Here is a 12,703-nt window from a genome sequence, read left to right on the forward strand (position 1 = left end):
GTCCAGTCACACTTGGTGGGGGTTGCATCTTTCAAAGTCAATGGTGTTGATGGTTCCTGATGACCGTGTTGCTGAAGCCACTTCAGGTAATTTAATCAGAGAGCACCCCATTGTTCTGGCTAGGTTGCATCAGTCATGGTGTCTCCAGTTTAATCCTTTGGTGTTTCAGTAGCCATCTTGTCTGCCAGGTTACTCTTGAAAAAAAGTTATTTGTAAGAAGTTCCAGTAAAATTCTCAGGTATGGATCCAGTCAATTAAATTAATATTTCGCATTTGACATGTAGGGTTTTCATGACTAAACAAATAAAATTAATACATTTAAATAGACTTACCTGCGATCTTAAGGTGGGGAGGGGGAAGGAGGTATGTTTCTCAGTGTGGGGGTGTGGGGATGGGGTCAAATATATGTAATGGGTGTAGGGGATGGTGGGAAGGGTTGAACCTTAAACTTTGTGCAATTTGGGGTGTATGGTCAGATATAAAAGGTAAGTGGTTTGTGGGGGAGGAAAGGGCAAGTAGTTATTGTAATTGTTATTGGGGGATATGGGAAAGAGGCGTTAGAAATTTATTTATATAATTTTGGTGGGGAAGATCTTAAAAATTTTAATTGGGTGGCAGAGCAGGATGCCCTTTAAAAAGGGCACCAGAGCCTGTGGACAAGCAGATGACGCCATTGCCGTGGACGGATAGCCCACCCCCTGCACGAGATTATTGGGGGGGTGGGGAACCGCCCCGGCTATTTAAATCAGCCGCCGCACTTGAGGTTGTGGCGGCTCTTTGGCATGCATAGACGGGCTGCCATTTTTTGAGCTCGCCACCGTGATTGGCAGCGGGCTCTTAAAATCCAGCACTTCTCGTCACATCCTGGCAATTAGAGTACCTGCCCATTATCCCTACTTTCTGTCTACTGCTGCTCATTCAATTTCCTAACCAGGTCAATTATTTGCCTTGAATTCAACCTTAGCTAACAGTCTCTTATCAGGGACTTTATTAAATGCCTTCTGGAAGAACATATAGATAACATCAATAGATATAAGTCGGTCCACTACTTCAGACACCTGTTCAAACCTTGAATCAGGTTCATTAGGCGTGACGTACACTTTTTAAATCTATGCTGGTTCTCTCTGATCAGCTGAAAATCTTCATGTTCAGTCAACCTGTTCTTAATTATAGACTCCTGATAACAGGTATGAGGCTAACTGGTCTTTAATTCCCTGGTTGCCCTCTGTCACCTTTCTTAAATAACAAAGTGGCACAATTTTCCAGTCTAAAGGATTGGTTCCTGAATCGAGAGAACTTTGGAAGATTATCGTTAGGGCATCTGCAATGTTCCGAAACCTACTTCCATTAAAACCCTGGGATGGAAGCCATTTGGCCCTGGGGATTTATTACTCTTTAATGCCACTATTTTCTTCATCACTGTTATTTTGCTTATGTTAATTTTGGAGAATCTCTGTCCCTGATTCAATATTAGTTTCCTTGGGATTTTCCACAGGCTGACCGCTTCCTCTATGGTAAATGCTGATACAAATTAATTATTCAGCATGTCCGCCATTTCCTTATTTTCATTGACACTATCACCACTATTAGTTGTCAAAGGGCCCACATTGCTCCTTACCGCAATCTTTTTCCTTATATAATTGAAAAACAGTTTTGTGTTGATTTTGATATCCCTTGCAAGTTTCTTTTTATACTCCCTTTCTGTAGTTCTTACTATCTGTTATATTTTCTTTATATGTTTCCCATTTGCCAGGATCTATCCTATTTCTTGCATTTTGAATGCTTTTTCTTTTAGTTTTATGTTATCCCTTAAGTCGTCCATAGCTCTGTTTCTTTATTGCCAAGTAGAGCTCTTCCCCTTCATGATATAAACTGTTTCTATATCATAATAAATTATTTTTCGAACATCTCCCACTGATCTTCTGTTATTTTATCCATTAACAGACCTGACCAGTTACTGTGGATAGTCTCTGTCTCATAACATTAAAATCAGCCTTACTTAAATCTAGAATTTTAGTAGTTGTTTCACATTTCTCCCTTTCAAACATTACATTGAACTCGGTCACATTATGATTGCTATTAGATAAATGTTCAAGCACCATTACGTTGTTAACTAAATCTGGCTCATTATTCATTAATAAATCTAATATGGCATGCCCCTTTGTTGGTTTTATAACATATTGCAGGAAAATATCCCAGACATACTCAAATAGATTCAATACCTTTCTAACATGCGCTAATCTGCGATGAAAATTAAAATTCCTGAGTAAAACTACTCTGCCTTTGCTACATGCCTGTCTAATCTCTGTTGCTACTGGGGGCTTATACACATCTCTCAAGACAGTCTTCGATTCTTTTCTATTCATTACTTCTACTCATAAAGTCTCCACTGCCTCTTGTCCCCCTTTCTTATCATTGAAGTGATTTTATCCTTAATCAATAAGGTATTCATCATCCTCGACCATTTTTCCTCACTTTCCTGTAGTTGTTAAAACCTGATACACTTATTTCCCAGTCCTGACTGTCTTGCAGCCAAGTCTAAGTATCGGCCACCATGTCATAACCTCCACGTTGATTTGTGCCTGCAATTTATTCAAGTTTCTCCTAATACTCTTTGCATTTGTACAAGTAAAGCTTATTTGGGTCATGCGATCTAACCTGTCCTTCAGCTGTAATTACTCACATGTTTCTTATTTCTCCCTCCTAATTTAATCACATTATATCGTTTAGGTTTCCCTTTACCTGTATTGCCTAAAGCACAATTTCTAACTGCATTCTATTCTCTACTGTTTCATTTGTTTTAGAACTATTATTAATACTACCATTTCTACCTGAGCCATCCCTGCATTTAGTAATTGAAAGTCCTATTTATCCTTTCCTGTCGGACTCTGGTTCCAGGTGGAGCTTGTCGAGGTCCTTCCTGTCCCAGTACTGATGGTGGTGTCCAATGGAATGTAAACCCTTTTTACCAAACTACTCCTTCAGCCACGTGTTCAGCTTCCTAGCCTGCTTATCCCTGCGCCAACTTGTACATGGCTCTGGTAATTATTCAGAGATTATAACACTTGATGTCCAGTTCTCTAATTTATCTCCCAGTTCCTGGTACTCTCCAAACAGGACATTTTGCCTATTCTTCCCAATTTTGCTGGTTCCCAAGATGGATAACAATAATTGGATCCTCCCCCTCCCTCTCCAATATCCTTTTAAGCTGGTTTGAGATGCCTCTCACCTTGGCGCCAGACAGGCAATCCTGCTTACAAAGGATGCTATCTGTCCTCATCATTACTGAATTCCTTACAATTACCACATCATCATCACCATCCTTCTCCTCTTCCTCCTCTAAAAACTAAAATCTTAAACTGAATTTCAGTTGGGCACTACTCATCCAGCACTACTTACCAGAGAATCCCACTTGCAACCAATTCCAAACTTTTACCCTCTGTTTATGATATACTCTGATCTGTGATCTCTCTGTGTTGCGTTGTCCTGCCTTATGAAGTCATTGTAAATGATAGCAGTGTGAATGTCTCAAATGGCCACATGCTATGTGCTTTTGCTTTTCCACCACAATGTCATTCTCCTTCAACCATTTTTTGTTGTTGTCTGCCTGCGACAGGCCTGGCAAAATCTGTTACGTTCTGCAAAACTTTGACATAAACCTATCGTGCTGCAAAGGAATGGCTGACTTTCTTACAGCTAAATTGCAATGTATCCCAGAACTGGAATTTTGTCTTTTTAAAATACCAAAGATTCTGTCAGTAATAATCATTTGGTTTGCTGTGCTTAATTATGTTACTCTTGGAGCGTAAGAATTTGGCACTGGGAATGAAACCTGAAAAAAATCCATCAAAAATAACTGCTTCAAACAATCAATTGTGCATCAAATTTCTGGTCTTGGACAAGCAGCATAAGCAGGATTGTGGGAAGATAACATAGTAATGTTAGAATCTGGGCAGACTGAACCTGTGCTGAGATTACAGGTATAACTCCTGGATACCAAATGAAAGAATTACTTTCTTATTTCCAAAGCGTTAAGGAGATAATTATCAAAAGTTGAGCTGCGGAGCAGTTGCAAGAGAAAACGTAAAACTCAGTCACTATGGAGGGGAGCTTGGGAATAGTAGTTAAATAAAATTTGAAGGCAATCTTGTGGAAAGAAATACTGAATTAGACAATGAAAGAGAACTGTAGACTGAAGTAAGGAATGAGAAGGATAGCTACCCCAGTAGAAAGGGGAGCAGTTAGGTCAAACTATAAATTTGGAGAACAGGAGCTACATGACAAGCAGTTTAATATCAGAGGTGAGGGGAGAAATGATTATGATGAAGATAAAACATTAGCTCAGACAGAAATGACTAAGCGAACGACTTTCCACTTTCTACATGGCAATTAAGAGTTTTTTAATTAGCTTTGTAAAATAGCCTCAGAAATGCGCTGTTTGGAACATTATGATTCATGCTAGATATTGTTAGAATGCTCACACAGCTGATGAGCCAATTAAAACACACATGCAGTAATGCTCCTGAGCAACACATTAAGTATCAAGTGAACCATTTAACCTGGATAAACCTGCTGTGAAGTGAACAAAATTACCTGACAAGGATTGAAGCAAAGAGAGTTCATTTTGCTGATGTCTAAAGAGCACAGAAAAGTGGCAAATACTCTCAGCGGGTGAAAGCAAGTTCCCTCTAATTACCCTTCGCTATGTGTGGCCTGTTTGTTGTGCTGTGCAGTCCCTTTAAGCCTGCCATGCAGCCACGCATACATGCATGTTAAAGGGAATGCTGCTTGATCATGGCTTGTTTTCTCCTGTGCAGCACATTCCCGATTGCTGTGTGACTGTGCAGCTGCTTAACTTAAAGAGGACATTGGGTGTGTGAGCACCTGATCAGTTGCCGGAGGGTACACCTTGGCATGGAAAGAAATAGCAGAATTTCAATGTACTTTGTGCGCTTGTTGAAAATGGCAGGAAAAGTGCAAATAGTTGTCTGGCATTAAAGAGAACACAACATTTAAATGAATCAGTGAAGTAGATCACATGCATACATGACCAGAACTTCCTGAACTTGGCAAAATGGGCATAATGGGAAGTTACATGTGACAAAAGTATATGGCTAAATATTTAAATTAAATTGTATTACAACATCTTTAATATCCCAGAGACCTTACATTATTAGTGCACAATGTATTCTAAGTCAATGCAAATATTTCTCCTTGCAGGAGAAGGTCAAATTCAACAGGTGTTAGCAGCTGTGCACAGATGGTGCATCATGGCTGAGAGCCTGCATCAGTCTGAGGAGCTTGCTGTGGTCCATCAACTATCTATCCAATCTAATCTTGAATGTTGTTTGTTCCAGCCAGGAAACTGCAAGTGAATTCCAAAGCCTCACATCTCTTCATAGAAAGAAGTTTCTCCGACACTCTGTTCTAAATTTATTATATTTAATCTTACATCTATGGCCCCTCGTTCTAGACTCAGTAACTGAAAAATATCTTGTTCTAACTAGCTAATCCACCTTTTTATAGTTTTCAACATTTCTACCATATTTCTCCAGAATTTGCTGCAACTTGATGCTGAAGTAAGAAAGAAAAAGAACAAAAGTACTTCATAGAACTTCATAGAATCATAGAAACTTAAAGCAAAGAGGAGGTCATTAGGCCCGTTATGCCAGTACAGGCTGTGTGAAAGAACACTTGTAAGAGACAGTAATATTGTCTTTAATCGAAATTTGTGGTTGAAACTTGTGAAGCTATCCAACCCAGGAGCATTGATAGTTTAAATGAAATACAGGAAGCAATACTGTATACAGGTGCACAGAAAATTGACCGAACCTGACCAGCATGCATCACAAAGGCCAAAATTGTTTTTGAGCCAAAGTAACCTGCTAACAGTTGCAAGTCGTTTTCATTAAAGATAAACAGAGTCACTTGTTAAAAAACACTTGAAGACTATGGAATGTTTAGAAAAAGCAGAAAAGTCGTGTCTAAACCAATAAACAGACATGCTTCAAAGCTATGATTCGCTTTGCTGCTGAGTTAGAACTTTGGAATAACTTCACGTAGGCAAAAATATGGAGCCATAGGGCTGAATTTCATGGGCCCATATGAGAGAGCAATGGAGGTGGCAGGGAGGGGGAGGCATAAAATTGGAACGGAAGATGTGGGGTGTCATAACATCCCTTCCGGATGTTCCCCTCAGCGACCGAAATGGAGGGCAGGTTTCACACATTTATGAGGTGGGAAGACAATTAAGTTGGTGAACAAGCCAATACGCAGCAATTTCATTCTCAGTTCTGAGTTTTATTTAGGGCGAATGGGACCCACAGGGCTTCACAGCCTCACCTGGTGTAAGGAGGCAACCAAGAGGCAAGAGTTCAGTGTTGGCTGGAGAAATATGGTAGAAATATTGAAAACTATAAAAAGGTGGGACTAGCTAGTTAGAACAAGATATTTTTCAGTTATTGAGTCTAGAATGAGGGGCCATAGATGTAAGATTAAATATAATAAATTGGCATCTCTTGGCAGGAAGGGTGGGGGAGGCATCACAGAACAGTGTCAGGAGTTGGGGATCAAATGTCAGCACTGGGGGGTATGCAAAACAAGGTGGCATTGGGACAGTGCCACATCCCTGAAGGGCACATGTTGGAAGGGGTGGGAATGGCTATGTGAACTAGAGGCCTCGTGCTCATGGTGAGTTAACTTCTCATGGGCCTCATTCACTCAAACACTCCATTTCCATAGCTAGGCGACCCCTCGCTCCTCGACAAACTAAATCTCTCTCTCTGATACAAAGTGGGCTCAAATGGATGAAATGGAATGGAACACTCACTTTGGCAGACCTGATGAGGTCATTGACCCTTTTCTGACACTGTTCCCAGGTGCTTGGGGTGACCCCACGGCAGCTGATCTCCTCTGCTATCTCCGTCCAGTCCTATTGGTCAGGAGGATTGGTTTCCTCCCATTCCTGGGGAAGAGAACCTCCTGCCTTGCCCTTGCAGCCTGCAGCAGAATCTGGGGTGGGGCATCACTGAACAGTAGGGCCACCCGAGGTCTTCCTTTTGCCATTATCATTGTAGGCTTCCAAAGTAATGCCGTGCAGAACAGAATGAAGGGGTTATGATAAGGTTCCTGGCAGTCAGACAGCAACTCCAGTTAGGGTCCTGACAGTCATGCAAAGGACCTCTGCTATTTAAATATGGCTTCGGGAGCTTATGTGGCATCATCTGACCATGAATTCACCACCTCTGCTGCCGCCTCCATCCTCTCAGTGGGCGACTCCCCGTGATTCCCAATCTTTAATTGGTCGGCCGCTGCTCAGTTGCATTCATCCGGCCGTCGATTGACATAATGGATGCAGCACTCGCATCCAGTCATGACATCGGGTCCTGAGGCCTAACAATAATTTTTTTTAATGTATTCTTTCATGGGATGTTGGCATCACTGGTTATGCCAACATTTATTGTCCATGCCGAATTGTCCTTCAGAAAGTGGTGGGAAGCTGCCTTTTTGAACTATTGCAGGCCATGTGGTGTAGGTACACCAACAGTTCTGTTAGGAAGAGAGTTCCTGGATTTTGACCCAGCAACAGTGAAGGAACAGCGATATAGTTCCAAGTCTGGATGGTGTATGGCTGGGAAGTGAACTTACAGGTAGTGGTATTCCCATGTATCTGATGCCCTAGTCCTTCTAGGTGGTAAAGGTTGCATGTTTGGAAGCTGCTTCAAATGGAGCCTTGGTGAGTTGCTGCAGTGCATCTTGTAGATGGTACACATTGCTGCCACTGTGCATCGGTGGTGGAGGGAGTGAATGTTGAACATGGTGCCAATCAAGCAGTCTGCTTTGTCCTGGACGGTGTCAAGCGTTTTGAGTGTTGTTGGAGCTGCACTCATCCAGGCAAGTGGAGAGTATTCCAGCATACTCCTGGCATGTGCCTTGCAGATGGTGGACAGGCTTTGGGGATACAGGAGATGAGTTACTCGCAGCAGAATTCCCAGCCTCTGATATGCTCTTGTAGCCGCAGTACTTAAATCGCTGGTCGAGTTTGGCTACTCCAGTTCAGTTTCTGGTCAATGGTAGTCCCGGATGTTGATAGTGGGGGATTCAGTGATGGTAATGCTGTTTAATGTCAAGGGAAGAAGGTTGAATTCTCTCGTTTGAGATGGTCATTGCTTGGCACTTGTGTGGCATGAGTGTAACTTGCCACTTACCAGCCCAAGCCTGAATGATGTCCAGATCTTGCTGCATATGGACATGGACTGCTTCAGTATCTGAGGAGTCATGAATGATGCTGAACATTGTGCAATCATCAGCAAACATCCCCACCTCTGACCTTATGATGGAGGGAAGGTCATTGATGAAGCAGCTGAAGATGGTTATGCTTAGGACACTACCCCCAGGAACTCCTGCAGTGATGTCCTGGGACTGAGATGATTGACCTCCAACAACCACAACGACCTTCCTTTTATTTATTTTATTTAGAGATGCAGCACTGAAACAGGCCCTTCGGCCCACTGAGTCTGTGCCAACCGTCAACCACCCATTTATACTTCTTTGGCCTCCTTGTCGCGAGAGACAATGGGTAAGCGCCTCGAGGTGGTCAGTGGTTTGTGGAGCAGCACCTGGAGTGGCTATAAAGGCCAATTCTAGAGTGACAGGCTCTTCCACAGGTGCTGCAGAAAAAATTGGTTGTCGGGGCTGTTACACAGTTGGCTCTCCCCTTGCGCCTCTGCCTTTTTTCCTACCAACTGCTAAGTCTCTTCGACTCGCCACACTTTAGCTCCTTTATGGCTGCCCGCCAGCTCTGGCGATCGCTGGCAACTGACGGCCACAACTTGTGATCAATGTCACAGGACTTCATGCTGCGTTTGCAGACGTCTTTAAAGCGGAGACATGGACGGTAGGTCTGATACCAGTGGCGAGCTCGCTGTAAAATGTGTCCTTGGGGATCTTCCATGGATCTTCCATGGCCAAGCCATCTCAAGCGCCACTGACTCAGTAGTGTGTATAAGCTGGGGATGTTGGCCGCCTTGAGGACTTCTGTGTTGGAGATGCGGTCCTGCCACCTGATGCCAAGGATTCTCCGAAGGCAGCGAAGATGGAATGAATTGAGACATCGCTCTTGGCTGACATACGTTGTCCAGGCCTCGCTGCCATAGAGCAAGGTATTGAGGACACAGGCTTGATACACGCGGACTTTTGTGTTTCGTGTCAGTGCGCCATTTTCCCACAATCTCTTGGCCAATCTGGACATAGCAGTGGAAGCCTTTCCCATGCGCTTGTTGATTTCTGCATCGAGAGACAGGTTACTGGTGATAGTTGAGCCTAGGTAGGTGAACTCTTGAACCACTTCCAGAGCGTGGTCACTGATATTGATGGATGGAGCATTTCTGACATCCTGTCCCATGATGTTCATTTTCTTGAGGCTGATGGTTAGGCCAAATTCGTTGCAGGCAGCCACAAACCTGTTGATGAGACTCTGGAGACACTTTTCAGTGTGAGCTGTTAATGCAGCATCGTCAGCAAAGAGGAGTTCCCTGATGAGGACTTTCCGTACTTTGGTCTTCGCTCTTAGGCGGGAAAGGTTGAACAACCTGCCACCTGATCTTGTGTGGAGGAAAATTCCTTCTTCTGAAGACTTGAACGCGTGTGAGAGCAGCAGGGAGACGAAAATCCCAAACAGTGCAGGTGCGAGAACACAGCCCTGTTTCACGCCACTCAGGATAGGAAAGGGGTCTGATGAGGCGCCTCTATGCTGAATGTGCCTTTCATATTGTCATGGAATGAGGTGATGATACTTAGTTACTTTGGTGGACATCCGATCTTTGCTAGTAGTCTGAAGAGACCGCGTCTGCTGATGAGGTCAAAGGCTTTGGTGAGATCAATGAAAGCAACGTAGAGGGGCATCTGTTGTTCTCGGCATTTCTCCTGTAGCTTGCAAAGGGAGAACAGCATGTCAATGGTCAATTTCTCTGCTTGAAAGCCACACTGTGCCTCAGTGTAAACAAGCTCGGCCAGCTTCTGGAGCCTGTTTAAAGCGACTCGATCGAAGACTTTCCCCACTATGCTGAGCAGGGAGATTCCACGGTAGTTGTTGTATTCACCTCGGTCACCTTTGTTTTTATAGAGGGTGATGATATTGGCATCGCGCATGTCCTGTGGTACTGCTCCCTCGTCCCAGCACAGGCAAAGCAGTTCGTGGAGTGCTGAGAGTATGGCAGGCTTAGCACTCTTGATTATTTCAGGGGTAATGCCGTCCTTCCCATTTATACTAATCCGACATTAATCCCATATTCCTACCACATCCCCTCAATTCCCCTACCACCTACCTATACTAGGGGCAATTTATAATGGCCAATTTACCTATCAACCTGCAAGTCTTTGGCTGTGGGAGGAAACCAGAGCGTTCGGCAAAAACCCACGCAGTCACAGGGAGAACTTGCAAACTCTGCACAGGCAGTACCCAGAATTGAACCCGGGTCGCTGGAGCTGTGAGGCTGCGGTGCTAACCACTGCGCCACCCTTTGTGCCAGGTATGACTCCAACCAGTGGAGAGATTTCCCCCCGATACAAATTGACTCAAGTTTTGCTCAGACTCCTTGATGCCATACTCGGTCAAATGCTGCTTTGATGTCAAGGGCAGTCACTGTCATCTCACCTCTTGAGTTTAGCTCTTTAGTCCATGTTTGGACCAAGGCTGTAATGAGGTCAGGAGCTGAGTGGCCGTGGCAGAACCTGAACTGAGCATCAGTGAGCAGGTTATTGCTGAGTAAGTGCCGCTTGATAGCACTTTCGACGACCCCTTTCATCACTTTGCTGATGATCGAGAGTAGACTGATGGAGCGGTAATTGGCTGGGTTGGATTTGTCCTGCTTTTTGTGTACAGAACATACCTGGACAATTTTCCACATTGTTGGGTAGATGCCAGTGCCGTAGTTGTACTGGAAAAGCTTAGCTAGGGGCACAGCCTGTTCTGGAGCACAAGTACTATTGATGGAATGCTGTCAGGGCCTTTGCAAAATCCAGTGCCTTCAGCCATTTCTTGATATCACGTGGAGTCAATTAGATTGGCTGAAGACTGGCATCTTTGTTGCTGGGGACCTCAGGAGGAGGCCAAGATGGATCATCCACTCGGCACTTCTGGCTGAAGATGGTTGCAAATGCTTCAGCCTTATCTTTTGCAACCATGTGCTTTGATGTGCTGGGCTCCCCCATATTTGAGGATGGGGATATTTGTGGAGCCTCCTCATCTGGTTCGTTAATTGTCTCAGACCAGTCACAACTGGATGTGTCAGGACTGTAGAGCTTAGCCTTTGCCAGTTCTGATGAAAGGCCACAGACTTGAAACGTTAACACTGTTTCTCTCTCCACAGATGCTGAGTACTTCCGGCACTTTCTGTTTTTATTTCAGATTTCCAGCATCCGCAATGTTTTGCTTTTATTTATATGATGTTAATTAATGATGTCAGATTTTGCCTTCTTTTGAAATGCAGATAAATTAACTCCATAAGAAGCCACTTTTTTATTACATATGCTTTATCAGATAAACTCTGTATTTCATTTATTTAGAGATACAGCACTGAAACAGGCCCTTCGGCCCACCGAGTCTGTGCCGACCAACAACCACCCATTTATACTGATCCTACATTAATCCCATATTCCCTACCGCATCCCCACCATTCTCCTACCACCTAACTACACTAGGGGCAATTTACAATGGCCAATTTACCTAACAAGCTGCAAGTCTTTGGCTGTGGGAGGAAACCGGAGCACCCAGCAGAAACCCACGCGGTCACAGAGAGAACTTGCAAACTCTACACAGGAAGTACCCAGAATTGAACCCGGGTCTTAGGAGCTGTGAGACTGCAGTGCTAACCACTGCGCCACTGTGATGCCCAATAGCTTGCAAGAAGTCAGTAATTTTAGGGACTCTGATTGTTTAAGTGTCCTGTGGTTTTAAATGTGTCTGTGACGAGGAAAGGAAGCTGCTAATGTGTTTCCTGATAAATATCTTGAAGGTATCTGCAACATTCATGAAAGATGATGGAATTATTGAAGGAAATTTAAACATATGCTCATTGTCAAGGCAGTTTCTGATGTCGTAGTTTGAACAAAGAATTAGATGATTTGTTGGACAATTCTAGCTTCTTTGGATTTTGACAGGACAGTGTGAAGTTGTCAATGGAACACCCTGTCCACCTTGAAAGAAAGGTATAAAAATCGTTGCAACTAGTGATTCAGTGTTTAGGTCAGATTGCTTAGTCAGCTACTGAAGAGAACGATCGGCAGGGAGGTGACCGCTCACTGGGTAATCATGTATATATGATTCCTCTAATGTATTTGTGACTCATGGGTGCATTGTTAACTAGTATTCCTACCAAACCTAGTAAAGTCATGAGTATTTAATTTGAGTTTGAGTGTTGTCTCCTTATTTCTTGTAATTCTCCTGTTCGAGCCACGGAGTAACCAGTCAAGGAAAAAAGGTTACGTCTTACATTTTAAACACTGGCTCTTTTGAGTTGTGCTTAGACCCATCCACCTGCTTTTTGTTCATAATTCTCTAAGTTTCTCACCCTCAAGTACCTGTCTCTTGAAATTACTTATGAAATCTGCTTCCATCATCTTTTCAGGTAGAACATTTCAAATTCCGACACCTCTCTGTATGAAAAAAATTTCTCATCTCCCCTCTAGATCTTTTGCCAATAAT

Source organism: Heterodontus francisci, chromosome 2 (genome assembly GCF_036365525.1).
Source record: "Heterodontus francisci isolate sHetFra1 chromosome 2, sHetFra1.hap1, whole genome shotgun sequence".
Taxonomy (NCBI): Eukaryota; Metazoa; Chordata; class Chondrichthyes; order Heterodontiformes; family Heterodontidae; genus Heterodontus; species Heterodontus francisci.